The sequence below is a fragment of the Panulirus ornatus genome, chromosome 5 (genome assembly GCF_036320965.1).
Source record: "Panulirus ornatus isolate Po-2019 chromosome 5, ASM3632096v1, whole genome shotgun sequence".
Classification (NCBI taxonomy): domain Eukaryota; kingdom Metazoa; phylum Arthropoda; class Malacostraca; order Decapoda; family Palinuridae; genus Panulirus; species Panulirus ornatus.
In genome coordinates, this window is record NC_092228.1 from 19,591,625 (window position 1) to 19,618,529 (window position 26,905).

Here is a 26,905-nt window from a genome sequence, read left to right on the forward strand (position 1 = left end):
CTCACTTCCCAAGCTCTCTCATCCCCAACAGACTTCATACTTGCCCCTCTTTCCAAAACTCTTGCATTCACCTCCCTAACAACCCCATCCATAAACAAATTAAACAACCATGGAGACATCACACACCCCTGCCGCAAACCTACATTCACTGAGAACCAATCACTTTCCTCTCTTCCTACACGTACACATGCCTTACATCCTCGATAAAAACTTTTCACTGCTTCTAACAACTTGCTTCCCACACCATATATACTTAATACCTTCCACAGAGCATCTCTATCAACTCTATCATATGCCTTCTCCAGATCCATAAATGCTACATACAAATCCATTTGCTTTTCTAAGTATTTCTCACATACATTCTTCAAAGCAAACACCTGATCCACACATCCTCTACCACTTCTGAAACCACACTGCTCTTCCCCAATCTGATGCTCTGTACATGCCTTCACCCTCTCAATCAATATCCTCCCATATAATTTACCAGGAATACTCAACAAACTTATACCTCTGTAATTTGAGCACTCACTCTTATCCCCTTTGCCTTTGTACGATGGCACTATGCACGCATTCCGCCAATCCTCAGGCACCTCACCATGAGTCATACATACATTAAATAACCTTACCAACCAGTCAACAATACAGTCACCCCCTTTTTTCATAAATTCCACTGCAATACCATCCAAACCTGCTGCCTTGCCGGCTTTCATCTTCTGCAAAGCTTTTACTACCTCTTCTCTGTTTACCAAATCATTTTCCCTAACCCTCTCACTTTGCACACCACCTCGACCAAAACACCCTATATCTGCCACTCTATCATCAAACACATTCAACAAACCTTCAAAATACTCACTCCATCTCCTTCTCACATCACCACTACTTGTTATCACCTCCCCATTTGCGCCCTTCACTGAAGTTCCCATTTGCTCCCTTGTCTTACACACTTTATTTACCTCCTTCCAGAACATCTTTTTATTCTCCCTAAAATTTAATGATACTCTCTCACCCCAACTCTCATTTGCCCTTTTTTTCACCTCTTGCACCTTTCTCTTGACCTCCTGTCTCTTTCTTTTATACATCTCTCACTCAATTTCATTTTTTCCCTGCAAAAATCATCCAAATGCCTCTCTCTTCTCTTTCACTAATACTCTTACTTCTTCATCCCACCACTCACTACCCTTTCTAATCAACCCACCTCCCACTCTTCTCATGCCACAAGCATCTTTTGCGCAATCCATCACTGATTCCCTAAATACATCCCATTCCTCCCCCACTCCCCTTACTTCCATTGTTCTCACCTTTTTCCATTCTGTACTTAGTCTCTCCTGGTACTTCCTCACACAAGTCTCCTTCCCAAGCTCACTTACTCTCACCATCCTTGAAAAATGTATGTGAGAAATACTTAGAAAAGCAAATGGATTTGTATGTAGCATTTATAGATCTGGAGAAGGCATATGATAGAGTTGATAGAGATGATGTGTGGAAGGTATTAAGAATATATGGTGTGGGAGGTAAATTGTTAGAAGCAGTGAAAAGTTTTTATCGAGGATGTAAGGCATGTGTACGTGTAGGAAGAGAGAAAAGCGATTGGTTCTCAGTGAATGTTGGTTTGCGGCAGGGGTGCGTAATGTCTCCATTGTTGTTTAATTTGTTTATGGATGGGGTTGTTAGGGAGGTGAATGCATGAGTTTTGGAAAGAGGGGCAAGTATGCAGTCTTTTGTGGATGAGAGAGCTTGGGAAGTGAGTCAGTTGTTGTTTGCTGATGATACAGTGCTGGTGGCTGATTTGGGTGAGAAACTGCAGAAGCTGGTGATTGAGTTTGGTTAAGTGTGTGAAAGAAGAAAGCTGAGAGTATATGTGAATAAGAGCAAGGTTGTTAGGTAAAGTAAAGTTCAGGGACAAGTCAAATGGGAGGTAAGTTTGAATGGAGAAAGACTGGAGGAAGTGAAGTGTTTTAGATATCTGGGAGTGGATTTGGCAGCGGATGGAACCATGGAAGTGGAAGTATATATATATATATATATATATATATATATATATATACATATATATATATATATATATATATATATATATATATATATATATATATATATATATATTTTTTTTTTTTTTTTTTTTTTTTATACTTTGTCGCTGTCTCCCGCGTTTGCGAGGTAGCGCAAGGAAACAGACGAAAGAAATGGCCCAACCCCCCCCCATACACATGTATATACACACGTCCACACACGCAAATATACATACCTACACAGCTTTCCATGGTTTACCCCAGACGCTTCACATGCCTTGCTTCAATCCACTGACAGCACGTCAACCCCTGTATACCACATGACTCCAATTCACTCTATTTCTTGCCCTCCTTTCACCCTCCTGCATGTTCAGGCCCCGATCACACAAAATCTTTTTCACTCCATCTTTCCACCTCCAATTTGGTCTCCCTCTTCTCCTCGTTCCCTCCACCTCCGACACATATATCCTCTTGGTCAATCTCTCCTCACTCATTCTCTCCATGTGCCCAAACCATTTCAAAACACCCTCTTCTGCTCTCTCAACCACGCTCTTTTTATTTCCACACATCTCTCTCACCCTTACGTTACTTACTCGATCAAACCACCTCACACCACACATTGTCCTCAAACATCTCATTTCCAGCACATCCATCCTCCTGCGCACATCTCTATCCATAGCCCACGCCTCGCAGCCATACAACATTGTTGGAACCACTATTCCCTCAAACATACCCATTTTTGCTTTCCGAGATAATGTTCTCGACTTCCACACATTTTTCAAGGCTCCCAAAATTTTCGCCCCCTCCCCCACCCTATGATCCACTTCCGCTTCCATGGTTCCATCCGCTGACAGATCCACTCCCAGATATCTAAAACACTTCACTTCCTCCAGTTTTTCTCCATTCAAACTCACCTCCCAATTGACTTGACCCTCACCCCTACTGTACCTAATAACCTTGCTCTTATTCACATTTACTCTCAACTTTCTTCTTCCACACACTTTACCAAACTCAGTCACCAGCTTCTGCAGTTTCTCACATGAATCAGCCACCAGCGCTGTATCATCAGCGAACAACAACTGACTCACTTCCCAAGCTCTCTCATCCCCAACAGACTTCATACTTGCCCCTCTTTCCAGGACTCTTGCATTTACCTCCCTTACAACCCCATCCATAAACAAATTAAACAACCATGGAGACATCACACACCCCTGCCGCAAACCTACATTCACTGAGAACCAATCACTTTCCTCTCTTCCTACACGTACACATGCCTTACATCCTCGATAAAAACTTTTCACTGCTTCTAACAACTTGCCTCCCACACCATATATTCTTAATACCTTCCACAGAGCATCTCTATCAACTCTATCATATGCCTTCTCCAGATCCATAAATGCTACATACAAATCCATTTGCTTTTCTAAGTATTTCTCACATACATTCTTCAAAGCAAACACCTGATCCACACATCCTCTACCACTTCTGAAACCGCACTGCTCTTCCCCAATCTGATGCTCTGTACATGCCTTCACCCTCTCAATCAATACCCTCCCATATAATTTACCAGGAATACTCAACAAACTTATACCTCTGTAATTTGAGCACTCACTCTTATCCCCTTTGCCTTTGTACAATGGCACTATGCACGCATTCCGCCAATCCTCAGGCACCTCACCATGAGTCATACATACATTAAATAACCTTACCAACCAGTCAACAATACAGTCACCCCCTTTCTTAATAAATTCCACTGCAATACCATCCAAACCTGCTGCCTTGCCGGCTTTCATCTTCCGCAAATATATATATATATATATTCTTTCTTTTTCTTTCATACTATTCGCCATTTCCCGCCTCAGCGAAATAGCGATATATATATATATATATTTATTTATTTATTATATTAATTTATTATACTTTGTCGCTGTCTCCCGCGTTTGCGAGGTAGCGCAAGGAAACAGACGAAAGAAATGGCCCAACCCCCCCATACACATGTATATACATACGTCCACACACGCAAATATACATACCTACACAGCTTTCCATGGTTTACCCCAGACGCTTCACATGCCTTGATTCAATCCACTGACATCACGTCAACCCCGGTATACCACATCGCTCCAATTCACTCTATTCCTTGCCCTCCTTTCACCCTCCTGCATGTTCAGGCCCCGATCACACAAAATCTTTTTCACTCCATCTTTCCACCTCCAATTTGGTCTCCCTCTTCTCCTCGTTCCCTCCACCTCCGACACATATATCCTCTTGGTCAATCTTTCCTCACTCATTCTCTCCATGTGCCCAAACCACTTCAAAACACCCTCTTCTGCTCTCTCAACCACGCTCTTTTTATTTCCACACATCTCTCTTACCCTTACGTTACTCACTCGATCAAACCACCTCACACCACACATTGTCCTCAAACATCTCATTTCCAGCACATCCATCCTCCTGCGCACAACTCTATCCATAGCCCACGCCTCGCAACCATACAACACTGTTGGAACCACTATTCCTTCAAACATACCCATTTTTGCTTTCCGAGATAATGTTCTCGACTTCCACACATTCTTCAAGGCCCCCAGAATTTTCGCCCCCTCCCCCACCCTATGATCCACTTCTGCTTCCATATATATATATTTTTTTTTCTTTTTTTTTATACTTTGTCGCTGTCTCCCGCGTTTGCGAGGTAGCGCAAGGAAACAGACGAAAGAAATGGCCCAACCCCCCCCATACACATGTATATACATACGTCCACACACGCAAATATACATACCTACACAGCTTTCCATGGTTTACCCCAGACGCTTCACATGCCTTGATTCAATCCACTGACAGCACGTCAACCCCGGTATACCACATCGCTCCAATTCACTCTATTCCTTGCCCTCCTTTCACCCTCCTGCATGTTCAGGCCCCGATCACACAAAATCTTTTTCACTCCATCTTTCCACCTCCAATTTGGTCTCCCTCTTCTCCTTGCTCCCTCCACCTCCGACACATATATCCTCTTGGTCAATCTTTCCTCACTCAACCTCTCCATGTGCCCAAACCACTTCAAAACAACCTCTTCTGCTCTCTCAACCACGCTCTTTTTATTTCCACACATCTCTCTTACCCTTACGTTACTCACTCGATCAAACCACCTCACACCACCCATTGTCCTGAAACATCTCATTTCCAGCACATCCATCCTCCTGCACACAACTCTATCCATAGCCCACGCCCCGCAACCATACAGCATTGTTGGAACCACTATTCCTTCAAACATACCCATTTTTGCTTTCCGAGATAATGTTCTCGACTTCCACACATTCTTCAAGGCCCCCAGAATTTTCGCCCCCTCCCCCACCCTATGATCCACTTCCGCTTCCATGGTTCCATCCGCTGCCAGATCCACTCCCAGATATCTAAAACACTTCACTTCCTCCAGTTTTTCTCCATTCAAACTCACCTCCCAATTGACTTGACCCTCAACCCTACTGTACCTAATAACCTTGCTCTTATTCACATTTACTCTTAACTTTCTTCTTCCACACACTTTACCAAACTCAGTCACCAGCTTCTGCAGTTTCTCACATGAATCAGCCACCAGCGCTGTATCATCAGCGAACAACAACTGACTCACTTCCCAAGCTCTCTCATCCCCAACAGACTTCATACTTGCCCCTCTTTCCAAAACTCTTGCATTTACCTCCCTAACAACCCCATCCATAAACAAATTAAACAACCATGGAGACATCACACACCCCTGCCGCAAACCTACATTCACTGAGAACCAATCACTTTCCTCTCTTCCTACACGTACACATGCCTTACATCCTCGATAAAAACTTTTCACTGCTTCTAAGAACTTTCCTCCCACACCATATATTCTTAATACCTTCTACAGAGCATCTCTATCAACTCTATCATATGCCTTCTCCAGATCCATAAATGCTACATACAAATCCATTTGCTTTTCTAAGTATTTCTCACATACATTCTTCAAAGCAAACACCTGATCCACACATCCTCTACCACTTCTGAAACCACACTGCTCTTCCCCAATCTGATGCTCTGTACATGCCTTCACCCTCTCAATCAATACCCTCCCATATAATTTACCAGGAATACTCAACAAACTTATACCTCTGTAATTTGAGCACTCACTCTTATCCCCTTTGCCTTTGTACAATGGCACTATGCACGCATTCCGACAATCCTCAGGCACCTCACCATGAGTCATACATACATTAAATAACCTTACCAACCAGTCAACAATACAGTCACCCCCTTTTTTCATAAATTCCACTGCAATACCATCCAAACCTGCTGCCTTGCCGGCTTTCATCTTCCGCAAAGCTTTCACTACCTCTTCTCTGTTTACCAAATCATTTTCCCTAACCCTCTCACTTTGCACACCACCTCGACCAAAACACCCATCCTCCTGCGCACAACTCTATCCATAGCCCACGTCTCGCAACCATACAACATTGTTGGAACCACTATTCCTTCAAACATACCCATTTTTGCTTTCCGAGATAATGTTCTCGACTTCCACACATTCTTCAAGGCTCCCAGAATTTTCGCCCCCTCCCCCACCCTATGATCCACTTCCGCTTCCATGGTTCCATCCGCTGCCAGATCCACTCCCAGATATCTAAAACACTTAACTTCCTCCAGTTTTTCTCCATTCAAACTCACCTCCCAATTGACTTGACCCTCAACCCTACTGTACCTAATAACCTTGCTCTTATTCACATTTACTATTAACTTTCTTCTTCCACACACTTTACCAAACTCAGTCACCAGCTTCTGCAGTTTCTCACATGAATCAGCCACCAGTGCTGTATCATCAGCGAACAACAACTGACTCACTTCCCAAGCTCTCTCATCCCCAACAGACTTCATACTTGCCCCTCTTTCCAAAACTCTTGCATTCACCTCCCTAACAACCCCATCCATAAACAAATTAAACAACCATGGAGACATCACACACCCCTGCCGCAAACCTACATTCACTGAGAACCAATCACTTTCTTCTCTTCCTACACGTACACATGCCTTACATCCTCGATAAAAACTTTTCACTGCTTCTAACAACTTTCCTCCCACACCATATATTCTTAATACCTTCCACAGAGCATCTCTATCAACTCTATCATATGCCTTCGCCAGATCCATAAATGCTACATACAAATCCATATATATATATATATATATATATATATATATATATATATATATATATATATATATATATATATAAAGTAAATTCTCGATTAATATGGGTAAAACTGAAAGTTGATGGAGAGAGATGGGTGATTATTGGTGCATATGCACCTGGGCATGAGAAGAAAGATCATGAGAGGCAAATGTTTTGGGAGCAGCTGAATGAGTGTGTTAGTGGTTTTGATGCACGAGACCGGGTTATAGTGATGGGTGATTTTAATGCAAAGGTGATTAATGTGGCAGTTGAGGGGTGTTCAGTGTTGTAAATGGAAATGGTGAAGAGCTTGTAGATTTACGTGCTGAAAAAGGACTGGTGATTGGGAATACCTGGTTTAAAAAGCGAGATATACATAAGTATATGTATGTAAGTAGGAGAGATGGCCAGAGAGCGTTATTGGATTACGTGTTAATTGACAGGCGTGCAAAAGAGAGACTTTTGGATGTTAATGTGCTGAGAGATGCAACTGGAGGGATGTCTGATCATTATTTTGTGGAGGCTAAGGTGAAGATTTGTATGGGTTTTCAGAAAAGAAGAGTGAATGTTGGGGTGAAGAGGGTGGTGAGAGTAAGTGAGCTTGGGAAGGAGACTTGTGTGAGGAAGTACCAGGAGAGACTGAGTACAGAATGGAAAAAGGTGAGAACAATGGAAGTAAGGGGAGTGGGGGAGGAATGGGATGTATTTAGGGAATCAGTGATGGATTGCGCAAAAGATGCTTGTGGCATGAGAAGTGTGGGAGGTGGGTTGATTAGAAAGGGTAGTGAGTGGTGGGATGAAGAAGTAAGATTATTAGTGAAAGAGAAGAGAGAGGCATTTGGATGATTTTTGGAGGGAAAAAATGCAATTGAGTGGGAGATGTATAAAAGAAAGAGATAGGAGGTCAAGAGAAAGGTGCAAGAGGTGAAAAAGAGGGCAAATGAGAGTTGGGGTGAGAGAGTATCATTAAATTTTAGGGAGAATAAAAAGATGTTCTGGAAGGAGGTAAATAAAGTGCGTAAGACAAGGGAGCAAATGGGTATTTCAGTGAAGGGCGCAAATGGGGAGGTGATAACAAGTAGTGGTGATGTGAGAAGGAGATGGAGTGAGTATTTTGAAGGTTTGTTGAATGTTTGATGATAGAGTGGCAGATATAGGGTGTGTTGGTCGAGGTGGTGTGCAAAGTGAGAGGGTTAGGGAAAATGATTTGGTAAACAGAGAAGAGGTAGTAAAAGCTTTGCAGAAGATGAAAGCTGGCAAGGCAGCAGGTTTGGATGGTATTGCAGTGGAAGCTATTAAAAAAGGGGGTGACTGTATTGTTGACTGGTTGGTAAGGTTATTTAATGTATGTATGACTCATGGTGAGGTGCCTGAGGATTGGCGGAATGCATGCATAGTGCCATTGTACAAAGGCAAAGGGGATAAGAGTGAGTGCTCAAATTACAGAGGTATAAGTTTGTTGAGTATTCCTGGTATATTATATGAGAGGGTATTGATTGAGAGGGTGAAGGCATGTACAGAGCATCAGATTGGGGAAGAGCAGTGTGGTTTCAGAAGTGGTAGAGGATGTGTGGATCAGGTGTTTGCTTTGAAGAATGTATGTGAGAAATACTTAGAAAAGCAAATGGATTTGTATGTAGCATTTATGGATCTGGAGAAGGCATATGATAGAGTTGATAGAGATGCTCTGTGGAAGGTATTAAGAATATATGGTGTGGGAGGAAAGTTGTTAGAAGCAGTGAAAAGTTTTTATCGAGGATGTAAGGCATGTGTACGTGTAGGAAGAGAGGAAAGTGATTGGTCCTCAGTGAATGTAGGTTTGCGGCAGGGGTGTGTGATGTCTCCATGGTTGTTTAATTTGTTTATGGATGGGGTTGTTAGGGAGGTGAATGCAAGAGTTTTGGAAAGAGGGGCAAGTATGAAGTCTGTTGTGGATGAGAGAGCTTGGGAAGTGAGTCAGTTGTTGTTCACTGATGATACAGCGCTGGTGGCTGATTCATGTGAGAAACTGCAGAAGCTGGTGACTGAGTTGGTAAAGTGTGTGAAAGAAGAAAGTTAAGAGTAAATGTGAATAAGAGCAAGGTTATTAGGTACAGTAGGGTTAAGGGTCAAGTCAATTGGGAGGTAAGTTTGAATGGAGAAAAACTGGAGGAAGTAAAGTGTTTTAGATATCTGGGAGTGGATCTGGCAGCGGATGGAACCATGGAAGCGGAAGTGAATCATAGGGTGGGGGAGGGGGAGAAAATCCTGGAAGCCTTGAAGAATGTGTGGAAGTCGAGAACATTATCTCGGAAAGCAAAAATTGGTATGTTTGAAGGAATAGTGGTTCCAACAATGTTGTATGGTTGCGAGGCGTGGGCTATGGATAGAGTTGTGCGCAGGAGGGTGGATGTGCTGGAAATGAGATGTTTGAGGACAATGTATGGTGTGAGGTGGTTTGATCGAGTAAGTAATGTAAGGGTAAGAGAGATGTGTGGAAATAAAAAGAGTGTGGTCGAGAGAGCAGAAGAGGGTGTTTTGAAATGGTTTGGGCACATGGAGAGAATGAGTGAGGAAAGATTGACCAAGAGGATATATGTGTCGGAGGTGGAGGGAACGAGGAGAAGTGGGAGACCAAATTGGAGGTGGAAAGATGGAGTGAAAAAGATTTTGTGTGATCGGGGCCTGAACATGCAGGAGGGTGAAAGGAGGGCGAGGAATAGAGTGAATTGGATCGATGTGGTATACCGGGGTTGACGTGCTGTCAGTGGATTGAATCAGGGCATGTGAAGCGTCTGGGGTAAACCATGGAAAGTTGTGTGGGGCCTGGATGTGGAAAGGGAGCTGTGGTTTCGGGCATTATTGCATGACAGCTAGAGACTGAGTGTGAACGAATGTGGCCTTTGTTGTCTTTTCCTAGTGCTACCTCGCACGCATGAGGGGGGGAGGGTGATGGTATTCCATGTGTGGCGAGGTGGCGATGGGAATGAATAAAGGCAGACAGTGTGAATTGTGTGCATGGGTATATATGTATGTGTCTGTGTGTGTATATATATGTGTACATTGAGATGTATAGGTATGTATATTTGCGTGTGTGGACGTGTATGTATATACATTGTGTATGGAGGTGGGTTGGGCCATTTCTTTCGTCTGTTTTCTTGCGCTACCTCGCAAACGCGGGAGACAGCGAGAAAGCAAAATGAATAATAAAATATATATATATATATATATATATATATATATATATATATATATATATATATATATATATATATGGAAGCGGAAGTGGATCATAGGGTGGGGGAGGGGGTGAAAATTCTGGGAGCCTTGAAGAATGTGTGGAAGTCGAGAACATTATCTCGGTAAGCAAAAATGGGTATGTTTGAAGGAATAGTGGTTCCAACAATGTTGTATGGTTGCGAGGCGTGGGCTATGGATAGAGTTGTGCGCAGGAGGATGGATGTGCTGGAAATGAGATGTTTGAGGACAATGTGTGGTGTGAGGTCGTTTGGTCGAGTAAGTAACGTAAAGGTAAGAGAGATGTGTGGAAATAAAAAGAGCGTGGTTGAGAGAGCAGAAGAGGGTGTTTTGAAATGGTTTGGGCACATGGAGAGAATGAGTGAGGAAAGATTGACCAAGAGGATATATGTGTCGGAGGTGGAGGGAACGAGGAGAAGAGGGAGACCAAATTGGAGGTGGAAAGATGGAGTGAAAAAGATTTTGTGTGATTGGGGCCTGAACATGCAGGAGGGTGAAAGGAGGGTAAGGAATAGAGTGAATTGGATCGATGTGGTATACCGGGGTTGACATGCTGTCAGTGGATTGAATCAGGGCATGTGAAGCGTCTGGGGTAAACCATGGAAAGCTCTGTAGGTATGTATATTTGCGTGTGTGGACGTATGTATATACATGTGTATGGGGGTGGGTTGGGCCATTTCTTTCGTCTGTTTCCTTGCACTACCTCGCAAACGCGGGAGACAGTGACAAAGCAAAAAAAAAATTTATTAAATTTATTAAAAAAGGGGGTGACTGTATTGTTGACTGGTTGGTAAGGTTATTTAATGTATGTATGACTCATGGTGAGGTGCCTGAGGATTGGCGGAATGCGTGCATAGTGCCATTGTACAAAGGCAAAGGGGATAAGAGTGAGTGCTCAAATTACAGAGGTATATGTTTGTTGAGTATTCCTGGGAAATTATATGGGAGGGTATTGATTGAGAGGGTGAAGGCATGTACAGAGCATCAGATTAGGGAAGAGCAGTGTGGTTTCAGAAGTGGTAGAGGATGTGTGGATCAGGTGTTTGCTTTGAAGAATGTATGTGAGAAATACTTAGAAAAGCAAATGGATTTGTATGTAGCATTTATGGATCTGGAGAAGGCATATGATAGAGTTGATAGAGATGCTCTGTGGAAGGTATTAAGAATATATGGTGTGGGAGGAAAGTTGTTAGAAGCAGTGAAAAGTTTTTATCGAGGATGTAAGGCATGTGTACGTGTAGGAAGAGAGGAAAGTGATTGGTTCTCAGTGAATGTAGGTTTGCGGCAGGGGTGTGTGATGTCTCCATGGTTGTTTAATTTGTTTATGGATGGGGTTGTTAGGGAGGTAAATGCAAGAGTTTTGGAAAGAGGGGCAAGTATGAAGTCTGTTGGGGATGAGAGAGCTTGGGAAGTGAGTCAGTTGTTGTTCGCTGATGACACAGCGCTGGTGGCTGATTCATGTGAGAAACTGCAGAAGCTGGTGACTGAGTTTGGTAAAGTGTGTGGAAGAAGAAAGTTAAGAGTAAATGTGAATAAGAGCAAGGTTATTAGGTACAGTAGGGTTGAGGGTCAAGTCAATTGGGAGGTGAGTTTGAATGGAGAAAAACTGGAGGAAGTAAAGTGTTTTAGATATCTGGGAGTGGATCTGGCAGCGGATGGAACCATGGAAGCGGAAGTGGATCATAGGGTGGGGGAGGGGGCGAAAATTCTGGGGGCCTTGAAGAATGTGTGGAAGTCGAGAACATTATCTCGGAAAGCAAAAATGGGTATGTTTGAAGGAATAGTGGTTCCAACAATGTTGTATGGTTGCGAGGCGTGGGCTATGGATAGAGTTGTGCGCATTAGGATGTATGTGCTGGAAATGAGATGTTTGAGAACAATGTGTGGTGTGAGATGGTTTGATCGAGTGAGTAATGTGAGGGTAAGAGAGATGTGTGGAAATAAAAAGAGCGTGGTTGAGAGAGCAGAAGAGGGTGTTTTGAAGTGGTTTGGGCACATGGAGAGGATGAGTGAGGAAAGATTGACCAAGAGGATATATGTGTCGGAGGTGGAGGGAACAAGGAGAAGAGGGAGACCAAATTGGAGGTGGAAAGATGGAGTGAAAAAGATTTTGTGTGATCGGGGCCTGAACATGCAGGAGGGTGAAAGGAGGGCAAGGAATAGAGTGAATTGGAGCGATGTGGTATACCGGGGCTGACGTGCTGTCAGTGGATTGAATCAAGGCATGTGAAGCGTCTGGGGTAAACCATGGAAAGCTGTGTAGGTATGTATATTTGCGTGTGTGGACGTATGTATATACATGTGTATGGGGGTGAGTTGGGCCATTTCTTTCGTCTGTTTCCTTGCGCTACCTCGCAAACGCGGGAGACAGCGACAAAGTATGAAAAAAAAAAATATATATATATATATATATATATATATATATATATATATATATATATATATATATATATATATATATCCATGACCCTTATACTACAAAAACAGTTCTTTACACCTTTTTCTTCTCATATCTTGCTTGATTTCATGCTATATCCTTTGGTTGTCATATCCCTGCATCTGTCAGAGAATATTCATTGTCTATATCATCAATCTGATTTTGAAATTCCAAGGTCATGATCAAGGAACCCCTTACTCTTGCCTTTTCGAAGGTGGGCAAATTTATGGAGTTTAGCCTTTCCTTGTAACTCAGCTCTTAATTTTTTGTACCATCTTTGTTATCCTCTTCTTCTTACTTTTTAGGTGTGGTGACCAAAGTTGAGAAGCATATTTCAAATTAAGCCTTATGTAGGATATAAACAGCTTGTTAAACATTTTCTCATCCATATACTTGAAAGCTATTCTATGACAATACACAATTGGTTTCCTCAACTATTCTCCTTATGTGGTACTCTGGTGACAGGTTGAGGATGATGTCAACTCCCAAGTCCTTCTCACATACAGAATTTTGAAGCTTATTTCCTGGTTAAAAATGATCATACTGAGGCTTTCTTTCACTGTCCTATCCTCATTACTTTAAGTATACTTGGGTTGAATTTCATCAGCCATATATCAGACCTACTTTGGAGTTTGTCAAGATCCCCTTGTCAGATATCATCCCTCATAATCTTTGCATCATATGCATATGTACAGAGGTCCCTTACCTACCATGGTTCTGCCAACCTTCATTATCAGTATATGTATGTAGACTATTGAGTACCATTTTACCAACACTTATGTCAAGCTTTGAGTATCCATGGTTTTCATGGAACAATTAAAATCATATCCATGCATTTAGCAAGTGTGAAGTGGTTATGGGTTGCTTGTGGCTCACCCTGGCAGACTAACATTTCTAGAGAGAAGTATGGAGGCACAGGATCAGTGGTAAGAGTATGGAGGCACAGGATCATTGGTAACATGCTTCCACCATATTATTACCTTACAGTTTTGTAAATTATTGCTTAGTACTTATGTAGCATAGGCATGTTTTAGAGGTAAACCTTGTTTATTTTTAACCTTAAAGTTTCATTATAGGATTTAAGGCATGTATATCTCAAGGTAGTAGTTGGTAGACAGCCAATGAACAGGAAGGTATATTACCAGCACTACCTGCCTAGGTATCAGTAGGGTTAGTGACATCTGCTTTGTGAGCATGCACTTTAGTGGTTATCAAGTTGCACTCCTCTGACCCAGGGATCTGTCTTTTTCTTTCTGCTTCACTCCTGGCATTCTGTCAGCAAACATAAATCTCTCCTTGTCATATGTGACACATGACAACAGTCAACTCACACAAATCATTCTTCTTAACTCTAGATTTTCCTGTGGTGAGCACTGTGCCCCAGCTTTTGGCAAAATGGTAGGTGTAGTAGATAGAAGTAGTAGGTAGGAAAATTTAGGGAGGAACACTAGGTAGAAGAAGTCATTATAAACATTAGGTATGAGCCTCTACAAACACTGAGCTGGACTTGCCTTCTGCCAGTGGTCTGTTAAGGGTGAGCCACTAAAGGCAAAGAAATGGCACTGGAGTTCTTTAGTTTTTGAGACTCTGTTGCTGTGACCAGCCCTTTGACAGTTCCAATTGGAACAGGTGACAGAGACATAAATGGACAGATAGATATATCTCAAGGGTTACTGCCCCTAACCCCCACCCATTCCCCATAGGCCCTGTACCTTGCCAGCCACAGGGTCTTCCAGGAACAACCCCAGTGGTTAAGAGGGTACATCTGTATTCATGGAGGAGTCCATACCTTAGGGGAAGTCATTAACATGGATGAAGTAATTCACCCAAAACAGAACACCATGGTACTCCACGGATGTCCTTGACTAATTTACAGAAGGCTGCTGTGACATGTGTCCTTTGTTCCGTTTCATGTAGATAAGCTTCAAACCACCAAAGGAGTTTGCAGCTTAATCCCATCTGGTGATTCATCTTCTTAACCAGCCTCCTGTAGAATAGCATGGAATACTTTCTGGCAGTCCAAACACAAACAATCCACCACGCCTTCCTTTTTATCCAAGACTGAGTTTACTCTTTGAGAAATCTAAAAGGTTGCAAACAACATGACCTACCTTCTCTAAAATTATGCCATCTCACATTTAGGAAATTTCTCCTCTGTAGAAAGTCATCCATCTGCTTTCTAAGTATCTCCTTATTATCATTTCTAGAACCTCAAAGACCACACCTATTATTGAGGCTGGTCTGTATTTCAGTGTGTTCCTGGTCTTCTTTCTAATAGATAGGTATGCTGTTTGCCCATTTTCACTCCCTTGACCCCTTGCCTCCCTCCAACACCTAAAACAGTATTTAAAGTGGTTTGCCTGATGTATCTGCATGTATCTTTAGCACACATGATGAAATTTCATCAGAACCCCTTCTTATATTCTGTTGATGTCTTTCCTAGATATCATAATGCTTTCTGAAACCCCTTCCCTATTCCATTTGACTGGTGTTTGAGCTACGGAGTCTTCTTTGAACTTGTTATTCAGTTCCTCAAGCTTCCTTACATCCTCTACAATTCTCTGTTCTGAATCCCTTATCCTGATCAGCTGCTCTTCAACTGAAAACTGATCAATTTATCAAAAATTTGAATTTTCTCCTGCCTTGTTCAAAATAATCTATTTGAAACTTCTTTGTTCCTCCTTTCTTATTCTGACATACTTGTTCCTTGCTCTCTTACACCTCGCAAATGCTGGCTGGCTGGAGTGCCACCTACATCTTTACTACTGCACATTTCAAAGCTCCTATGCTCTATGCTATCTTTTGTTAAACCAATCAGGCTGTAGTTAGAAATAAAAGTCCCCTCCCTCTAGGATAAGATACACCAAGATATGCCTCAAAAAGGCAGAAAAAGTTTAGGTCTTGAGGCAGAGACAAAATGGGCAGGCAAAGATTAGAGATAACTCAAAGGTACACTCCCTCAAGATTAAAGGTATGGCAAATGGGCCCTGTGCCTGTCATGTTGAAGCTGGAAAAGTACTTGGATGCCTCTGCATGATATACAGGACAGGGCATAGGTTTAGTGGGTGAATGGGGAACAGAAGTAGACATACAATTATCCAAAGTAGAATCAGAGGAGTATAAGGTGCCAAAATGTGTGGCTTTATTAGCTGGAGAGTTAGATATAGATTCATCAGATTGGAAGAGATGAGTAAAGGCAGAATTACAATAGTTATTAGAGATGCTTCTGGGTAAGGACCAGAAAGATCTATCAGTAGAAGAGACTAAGTCAGCTTATGTCTTTTTTATGCAGGTGTGCTTGACTTTGTGAAGAACAGCTTTGCAATGATTCCAAAAGAAATTAAAGGTGAGCAGAATTCAGGGAAGGGAAGAGTTTCATAGCCCAGTAATATGTACCTGATGCAATAGGCATCAGCGCAGGAGCAATCAAATCATGACCAGGGAGAAAAAGAGCAGAAGGGATGGAAGATACCTACTCAACAGCTGATTCCTGCAGTGATGTTAGTCAAAATTTGATCTCTTTTCACTGTGCGTTATTACCTGTTTGTTCAGAATGGGAAGGGAGTTTTACACTTATGAGGCCCCATCTCTTAAACATTCTCTAATATCATACAGCTGCTTAAATGTATGTATGCCGTCTGCATTTATCATGTCCCCAGTCAAAGTTTTACTATCATCCAACACATATTGTAATAGTAATTCTTTGCATCTTCTTTAAAAAATTCTTGTTTAATTTCATGTTATGCATTTTGGCTGATACATTCATAAAATTCTCTTGAAGAGCTATCCACAGCCCACATCACTGATTTGTTTTTAAAACTTAAAGGCTGTGATTAGGTCACCCCTCATTGCTTTCTTCCAGGATGGGCAAATTTAGAACCACAATCCTTTCCCTATAACTTAGCTATCTCAATTCTGGTACCATCTTTGTTATCCTCCTCTGAACCTTCTCTATGAGTCATTAGTGCCTCTTTTGGTGCAATGACATAACTTGAGGAGCATATTCTAATTTTGGACTTATGATGGATTTGAAGAGCTTGCTAAATATTTCCTTTACTATTCTTCTAATGTGGCTCTGGTGACACAAAATCCTGCAAATATATTTAGGTAGGAGTCCATGCCTTCAGGCAAGTCATTTTCATAGATGAAACAGAGTGACAGTCCCAGAACAGAATCTTGTGGCATTCAGTTGGTCACCTTAACCCATAAATAAAAGGCTCCTCTGACATGCAACCTCTGTTCCCTTCCACTTAGATAATATTCTATCCATTGAAGGATTTTCTTACATAAGTGAGACAATCCTTCAATGGATAGAATATTATCTAAGTGGAAGGAAACAAAGGATGCATGCCAGACATGCTGGTGATCCACCTTCCTAATCAGTCTTGTATGAAGTACATAGTCAAATGCTTTCTTGCAGTCCAGATCTAAGAGGTTTGTTACAAATGAGCTCCTTTCTGTAAAACCATGCTGTCTTTAACTTAAGTAATTTCCCTTCTGTAAAAAGTCCTCCATTTGCTCTCTAATTATCTTTTCCAGAACAGATCACATTCACCAGTGTGACTCATCTATAGTTCAGTACCTTTGCATATTCCCTTTTCATAGAAGTAAGAATAATGCTCACCTTTTTTCAATCCCTTTGCACTCTGCTTTTCCTCTAGTGATATTTTAAACAGTATTTCAAGAAGAGGTTTATGTAGCATATTTGTACACATTTTCACCATATATGGAGAAGTTTCATCAGGATTATGAGCCTTGTATGGATTATGTCCTTATAGTATTCTGTTGACATCTTTTCTAGATAGTTCAGTATTTTCTAAAACTTTCTTTCAATTCTGCTGGTGCTGGGAATATAATTTTATTAAGTTCCTCACATATCCTTACATCATCCTCAACTCTTCTTCCCACTGAATACCTAGCCTGATCAGTTCTTTAATTGACAACTGACTCCTGATGAATTCATAGGACCTTTTTGATTTTCTCCTACCTTGTCCAAAATATATTTTTTCAAAGTTTCTTTGTTCCCCCTTTGTTATCCTGGTGTACTCATTCTTTGTTCTCTTATACCAATCAAGTGCTGGCTGGCTGGATTGCTGTCTGCATCTTGGCCACTAGACATTACAAAGATCCTTTACTTTTTGACATCTTTTATTTAACCATTCTTTCCTCTTTTTTACCATTCACTGTGTATTATGGGCTGGAGATACCTATTTCCTACCACATTGTTCACTTCACAGAGCCTCTCACCACAAAGCCATGGTTCCTAGTTACTGAACTCCTTTACCCAATCTCTGTTATCAGAGAAATTGTCATGGTTTGTTTAGTTTCCACATTTATGTCTCCTTATATCTTATCATGAAGAGAGGAAAGTGATTGGTTCTCAGTGAATGTAGGTTTGCGGCAGGGGTGTGTGATGTCTCCATGGTTGTTTAATTTGTTTATGGATGGGGTTGTTAGGGAGGTAAATGCAAGAGTTTTGGAAAGAGGGGCAAGTATGAAGTCTGTTGGGGATGAGAGAGCTTGGGAAGTGAGTCAGTTGTTGTTCGCTGATGATACAGCGCTGGTGGCTGATTCATGTGAGAAACTGCAGAAGCTGGTGACTGAGTTTGGAAAAGTGTGTGGAAGAAGAAAGTTAAGAGTAAATGTGAATAAGAGCAAGGTTATTAGGTACAGTAGGGTTGAGGGTCAAGTCAATTGGGAGGTGAGTTTGAATGGAGAAAAACTGGAGGAAGTGAAGTGTTTTAGATATCTGGGAGTGGATCTGGCAGCGGATGGAACCATGGAAGCGGAAGTGGATCATAGGGTGGGGGAGGGGGCGAAAATCCTGGGGGCCTTGAAGAATGTGTGGAAGTCGAGAACATTATCTCGGAAAGCAAAAATGGGTATGTTTGAAGGAATAGTGGTTCCAACAATGTTGTATGGTTGCGAGGCGTGGGCTATGGATAGAGTTGTGCGCAGGAGGATGGATGTGCTGGAAATGAGATGTTTGAGGACAATGTGTGGTGTGAGGTGGTTTGATCGAGTGAGTAACGTAAGGGTAAGAGAGACGTGTGGAAATAAAAAGAGCGTGGTTGAGAGAGCAGAAGAGGGTGTTTTGAAGTGGTTTGGGCACATGGAGAGGATGAGTGAGGAAAGATTGAGGGAACAAGGAGAAGAGGGAGACCAAATTGGAGGTGGAAAGATGGAGTGAAAAAGATTTTGTGTGATCGGGGCCTGAACATGCAGGAGGGTGAAAGGAGGGCAAGGAATAGAGTGAATTGGAGCGATGTGGTATACCGGGGTTGACGTGCTGTCAGTGGATTGAAGCAGGGCATGTGAAGCATCTGGGGTAAACCATGGAAAGCTGTGTAGGTATGTATATTTGCGTGTGTGGACGTATGTATATACATGTGTATGGGGGGGGGGTTGGGCCATTTCTTTCGTCTGTTTCCTTGCGCTACCTCGCAAACGCGGGAGACAGCGACAAAGTATAATAAATAAAAAATAAATAATATCTTATCATACCTTTGCTCTTTTAAGTTTCCTCATTTACTACACAGCAAAATCTGAACATTAAAAGATTACTTTTTACAATTGGTATATCATATATAATACTCTCAATATTCATCCTAGTACTGTTTGTGTGAAGATATGATCTAATAATGATGATACATCAAACCATCTCATCCTGGAATGCTGATATATGAAATTCTCCTGTATGCACTTGAAAAGCACATGTCTCTGTCTCCATTGTCTCCATATCACCACGAGAGTCCAAATTCCCTATGTCTGTCTCTTTACAGTTGAAATTCCCCATTACTATCATTGAGAAATAGGAGTTTTATAGCTTCATGTACCATACAGACTGATCCTTCATTGTTGTTTATTTCTTCTGGATCACTACAGATTTTTGGAAGATCACATAAACACCACAATGCATTTCTTCCCTAAAGTTATTTTTCCCATTATGTACTGTCTGAATTAGCATGTTCCACTGTTTCTTAAAATTCTTGACTATCTTTTATCAAGAGGGAAAATCTTCTTCCTTTGCTTTCTCTTTCCCTCCTTACAATCATTTTACAATCAAGTACCTCTCTAGGCAAAACAAGCGAGACCTTATCTTTTAAGTGTGCTTTGTTTCCATGACTCCGACAATATCAGGTGCACTTACCTTTGTATGATTCTTGAATTCTAGCTCTTTACCATAACTATTAATCCATCACAATTTAGTTACATCACTTTCAGCCTAAACTTTACCTTCTCCTAATACTCCTAGTTTTTTGTTTTCAGACTGTACCTTGGCTTCTCTCCCTTTGACTTATCACATTTAATGAATACCCCAATGAATTTTATCTTGTCTTTAAGTTTCATATATCTTTTAAGTACCTCCTGGACAGAAGACCATATGTCAAGTGTACCCCTAACTGGTCACTGCTTTACAACCTGATTATATTACAAATTCTTCTCATTTCTTCTATCATCAAAATTGCATATGGCAATTTTGTAGCCTCCAATACTCTTTTGAATTATTTCTTTCCCCTACTTTCCATATCTAGTGTATGATCTTCTAAACAAAAATAGTGAATGATTTACATCTACAGACTTTCTGCTTTACTAATCTTTCTAACTTTGGTGTCAATTTCTGTGACATCTCTCTTTTAGCTAACCAGCACTACTCCTGTATGTCCTGTGCTTTTCTGAACCTTTCATCAACTAGGCCATAGACTTCTTTCACAGCTCCATCTCTGACAATGCATAGTATTCTTTCTACTGTTTAATAATTTTCCTGTGTACCTCTGTTTGCATGATGTTGGGTCTATGTTCCTCTTCATCAATCCTCATGCTGTCAAATAACTGCTGCAATTGCTCCTTCTACAACTATCTGCCTACTATTGTCAAGAGATTCTGTTCATGTTGTAGTCCTTTCCTCTAACTAAACAGCTAGCAAAATTGCTCCTTCTGCACCTCCTGACCAATTGCTCAAAATAGATTGTGTGTGTTTTAGTGCTTTCCTCTAAGTGAACAGCCTTAGAACATCTAGAACAGACCCATCAGTCCTTGTCTGCATTTGACTTTTTAATGAATCAACTTTCCTCTGATTATGTATCTCTTGAATCCAATCCATCAACTGAATTTTTTATTCATACTCAATAACCATAATATTTCATAGATTCCTAATTTCCTCTCTCATCTCATGACACCTTTCAAGGTCCTTGAATTGATTCATGTTTCCTTAACTCCTCAAATCAACATATGGTGTTGCTTCATAACAGTATCCCATAACATATCCAAATATTTGTTAAAGACTCCTATTTCATCTCGGTCTCTTTTCCCTTTCTGGTGATCCTGTTAAGATTGATTTATTATGGTACATTTCTGTACTGGAGTCCATACCAGAATGTAGTCCAATTAGAAGAAAAACTTTAACACAGAATTTGGCTTTGTTAGTTTGTGTGTGTGTGTGTGTGTGTGTGTGTGTGTGTGTGTGTGTGTGTGTGTGTGTTTCAATAATGAGGAAAACAAACTAACAATAAAAATATTATTTCATTTTGAAAATTAATCAATACAATTTTACAGTACAATGATGACTAGATAAGCCATTTACATTTCACGGTAGTACACTACATTCATAAATCAAACACCAGAGATTCTAGATGCCAGAAAGATAACTGTTCAAGAACTCTCACACATGAATTCAGTCCTCACAGAATGGAACGAGTTTTTCCCTTAATCTATAATCCTTCTACTTCACAATATATTTAACTCTTGTGATACACAATAGAACTTGCTACAAACATTTATTTAAATGGCAATGGTAGCTGAAATTCATTCTGCAATTTCATAATAAAACTGGGTGAAATGTGAAAACGCTTAAATGCCCAAAAAGTAACATACCAAAAGATATTTTCTGTAAAGGTGCATGTGAAGTTATAAGACACTGCAGTCCCTCACTGATAAATGTTATGAAATCTACAGGAGAAGGTGTAATACAGCATACCTTTATGTCAGTATATACAATACAGGAATACTATTCAATTTAGTAAAGAAAACATTATCTTGTCATTCATTGGAAGGAAATAGGAAAAGCACCTGGAATTATACAATGAGAAGCTGTTAGTGAGGCTCAGACTGAGATCCTATAGGGAACAATACCAAATGATCTTGATGAGATGCAAATGATAAGAGGATTATTCTTGTTTCATAATAATGACCGAGTCAAACATTACCTGACATTATACTTTTCCACAGTTATATTTACACTACCTGACATGACAATTTTCCACATTTATATTCTAATTAGGAAGATGGTTATACATGAACTGATCTAAAGCTCCTGAAAATAATACATTTTAGAAAGCTTTGGATGCATTGCTGTGTTGCTTTCATAACTGTCTATTTTGTTCAAAGTATCACATGTTTTAATGCATACTTTTTCTGAGCAACTTAGTAAGACACTATGGCATGCAAATCCTTTTGTTTGCAAAAACAAAGAAACAAATATGTTCTTAAGATGTCAATTTGAGGAAGCAATGTGCAATCTGATGACTATGAGAAAGTCCATCTATCTATCTTTATCTCTGACACTTGTTCCCTATGGGAACTCACATTGAAGGGGGACCACAGCAAGTCTCTACTTATCCCTGTCCTTACATGCCTCCCTCACACACACCATTCCATGCATTCTTCCACCATTTCTCTCCCTCCAGTATTCCTCCACTCTATTTGCCATGTCACAGGTGGTCTTCCTCTCACACCAACCCTTTTAATTGTACTATCATACACTCTCCTTGTGAACTCCCACTCTTGCACTCTTTCCGCATGCCCAAACCACCTCAGAGTATTACATTTCACCCATTCTACCACTCCACAATTCATTCCCTATGCATTCCATGTCATACCACATCTCTCATACACCCCTTCATTTCCTTCTTCATTCCATCTAGTCACACCACATGCTCTTCTCAAACAGCTCATTTTCACAGCCTAGATTCTTGACCACTGTAACTCATTCCATGTCCATTTCTTGGCTGCATAGGTCAGGGTTGGGAGGACTATGCTGTCCCTTAATCCTTTCCTCACTTTCATCTTACACCTCTACCCTTCACTATTCTATTATGGGATCCCAATGACTCTTCTACCCTGTACTGCTCTCTCCCTTATCTCTCCTTCCATATCACCAAACTTACACAAGACTGCTCCTAAATACTTCAATTCTCTCACTTCTTCCAGTCTTTCTCCCCCAATATCCAAAGCACAATTCAATACACTTTCTTCTTTCACTCTATATTGTTTTACAAAATCTATACTTTCACTTCTACTGAGCAATCTACCATATACATTTTTCTTTGCTTTCACGGCATTTCTAATCTCTTCTGTCAACTATGTACTGCCCTTTTTATTCCTATATCTCATGACCTTGTATCCAACTAATAATTCTACAACATTTAATAGTATTTCTCTAAACATTTTAAATGCCTCATTCACACATGACTGCATCTCTACATTCACTGCACTTCCATCTAAGCTTTAAGTTACCTTCCTTTCATACTCCCTCCTGCATTTTTCCTGATTCATTTCACTTGCCAACACTTTCCCATCTCTATTCTTCCTTACATCATACCTCCACTTCTCCCTGATCCTCATCCCCACAAGGACTGCTTAAAGGTCAGAGTCTCCAAAGGATCCTCTCACAACTCTAGCATCTAGCATGACCCTTTTCAAAAAATCTTTCATTCACTGCCACAAAGTCAATCAAAGCCTTTTGCTCTTCTCTTCCATCATTTTTCATCCATATATATCTATGGATCATCTTGTGCTGAAAAACGGTGTTTGCAAGGAATAAACTCTCTGCACAAATATCCACATGATAACTTTCATTCTCATTTACCAACTAACTCACCAATTTCATCACATCCCACTTTCACATTCATATCATGCAATACAAGCAATAAAGCCAGATGCCAGTACGGGATAAATTTACTCTGTAAGTTCCTAACAGTTTATTACTGCCCTTAAAGTTTGTACATGTTGATAGTATAAGTCAGAGTTTGTGAGGTGGCACCATGGACATTCACTGATTTAATGAATGGGACATTGTGTGAGATGAGAGCAAAGCAGGGTTACTTTGGCATGGAGAAACAAATTGGAAGTTGCTGCATTATAAGCTAAATCAGAGTAAGAGATGGATAAACTGGTGGGCCACTTTGATAATGAGCACGTGAAGAAAATGCTGATAGTGAACGAATAAAAGTAAAATGTTAGTTTTTGAAGGGATGGGAAATCAGATTGTAAAATCAGTTTACATAATGAAAAACTGGAAATTGTGGATGATTTTACATGTTTGGGAGTAAAGTTTAGAAAAGCAGTTGTGGGAAAGTTGAAGTTCACAAGAAAGTCATGCAAAGGCAAAAAATTGGGGGTGCACTGAAACCTATGGTGAAGAGAAAATTTAAGTAGTGTGCATGGAGTACATGTCCCAGTGCTGATGTATGGAAGCAGCTCAGGTGTATATATGTCAGTATGTCTGTAGAAAACAATAAGAAAAGGTGTGGAGAATTTGCACAGTATAATTGGAGTTAGGGAAATAAACAATAACAAGAGGTTATGCAGTGTGAAGTCAAATGTGCGTAGATGAAATTCTTTTAGGTTGGTAAGGTCATGCAGAATGCATGGCTAAGGACAGATTGGTCAAAAATAAGAGTGCAGTAGGAAATACAAAGGAAGAAAGGAATGAGGGAGGTAGACCACACAAGAGATGGATGGATGTAATGAAAAGTGAAGCACAGGATATATATCTTATAAAGAGTAGTAATGAAAGGTGAAGCACGAGCTAAACACCTAATGCAGTGTAATTCAGAAAGATAAAGCACTGGCTAGATGTCTAAGGCAGTGTATTTTTGAAAGGCGAAGCACTGGCTAAATATCTAATGTAGGGAAGTTATGAAAAGTGAAGCACAGGATATATATCTTATAAAGAGTAGTAATGAAAGGTGAAGCACGAGCTAAACACCTAATGCAGGATAGTTATAAAAGGTGAAGCACTGGCTAAATATCTAATGTAGGGAAGTTATGAAAAGTGAAGCACAGGATATATATCTTATAAAGAGTAGTAATGAAAGGTGAAGCACGAGCTAAACACCTAATGCAGGATAGTTATAAAAGGTGAAGCACTGGCTAAATATCTAATGTAGGGAAGTTATGAAAGGTGAAGCACGAGCTAAACACCTAATGCAGGATAGTTATAAAAGGTGAAGCACTGGCTAAATATCTAATGTAGGGAAGTTATGAAAGGTGAAGCACGAGCTAAACACCTAATGCAGGATAGTTATAAAAGGTGAAGCACTGGCTAAATATCTAATGTAGGGAAGTTATGAAAGGTGAAGCACGAGCTAAACACCTAATGCAGTGTAATTCAGAAAGATAAAGCACTGGCTAGATGTCTAAGGCAGTGTATTTTTGAAAGGCGAAGCACTGGCTAAATATCTAATGTAGGGAAGTTATGAAAAGTGAAGCACAGGATATATATCTTATAAAGAGTAGTAATGAAAGGTGAAGCACGAGCTAAACACCTAATGCAGGATAGTTATAAAAGGTGAAGCACTGGCTAAATATCTAATGTAGGGAAGTTATGAAAAGTGAAGCACAGGATATATATCTTATAAAGAGTAGTAATGAAAGGTGAAGCACGAGCTAAACACCTAATGCAGTGTAATTCAGAAAGATAAAGCACTGGCTAGATGTCTAAGGCAGTGTATTTTTGAAAGGCGAAGCACTGGCTAAATATCTAATGTAGGGAAGTTATGAAAAGTGAAGCACAGGATATATATCTTATAAAGAGTAGTAATGAAAGGTGAAGCACGAGCTAAACACCTAATGCAGGATAGTTATAAAAGGTGAAGCACTGGCTAAATATCTAATGTAGGGAAGTTATGAAAGGTGAAGCACGAGCTAAACACCTAATGCAGGATAGTTATAAAAGGTGAAGCACTGGCTAAATATCTAATGTAGGGAAGTTATGAAAGGTGAAGCACGAGCTAAACACCTAATGCAGGATAGTTATAAAAGGTGAAGCACTGGCTAAATATCTAATGTAGGGAAGTTATGAAAGGTGAAGCACGAGCTAAACACCTAATGCAGGATAGTTATAAAAGGTGAAGCACTGGCTAAATATCTAATGTAGGGAAGTTATGAAAAGTGAAGCACAGGATATATATCTTATAAAGAGTAGTAATGAAAGGTGAAGCACGAGCTAAACACCTAATGCAGTGTAATTCAGAAAGATAAAGCACTGGCTAGATGTCTAAGGCAGTGTATTTTTGAAAGGCGAAGCACTGGCTAAATATCTAATGTAGGGAAGTTATGAAAGGTGAAGCACGAGCTAAACACCTAATGCAGGATAGTTATAAAAGGTGAAGCACTGGCTAAATATCTAATGTAGGGAAGTTATGAAAGGTGAAGCACGAGCTAAACACCTAATGCAGGATAGTTATAAAAGGTGAAGCACTGGCTAAATATCTAATGTAGGGAAGTTATGAAAAGTGAAGCACAGGATATATATCTTATAAAGAGTAGTAATGAAAGGTGAAGCACGAGCTAAACACCTAATGCAGTGTAATTCAGAAAGATAAAGCACTGGCTAGATGTCTAAGGCAGTGTATTTTTGAAAGGCGAAGCACTGGCTAAATACCTAATGCAGTATACAGGATATCCTGGTTAACATCAGGGTTGCATTCCTGGAAATGGGGAAATCACTGAGTGAACTGATTTTTCCCATACAAACTCATGTAAAAAGCCTTAACAGTTATATTTCTTTGAGCCAAACTTGGGAAGGTGTTCAATAATGAACAAAATAAAGTAATAACCAGCAAAGTATACAGCAGCACATGTAAATACATATAAATATTTTAATGTTAAAACACTGTACAGCATAAATCTCAGGAAAAGTGATCCTAAAAAGGGCTTAAAGAAGTGGACCAAGGTGGAGGGATGAGTGGTGGAGTTAGGTAGACAAAGTGAAAAGTAAAACACCTAATGCAGGATAGTTATAAAAGG

General features: G+C 40.4%; 1 protein-coding gene and 1 long non-coding RNA gene across 5 annotated transcripts in view; one reads left to right on the forward strand and one right to left on the reverse strand.

Annotated features, from left to right (window-relative positions):
- schlank (ceramide synthase schlank) overlaps nucleotides 1–26,905 on the reverse strand; it is a 211,608-nt gene that overhangs the window by 70,206 nt on the left and 114,497 nt on the right. The window lies entirely within an intron of this gene.
- On the forward strand, nucleotides 26,182–26,805 carry LOC139748629 (uncharacterized). The gene is made up of 3 exons (XR_011712786.1): nucleotides 26,182–26,219; nucleotides 26,263–26,305; nucleotides 26,435–26,805. It is a non-coding gene; the product is annotated as an uncharacterized lncRNA (long non-coding RNA).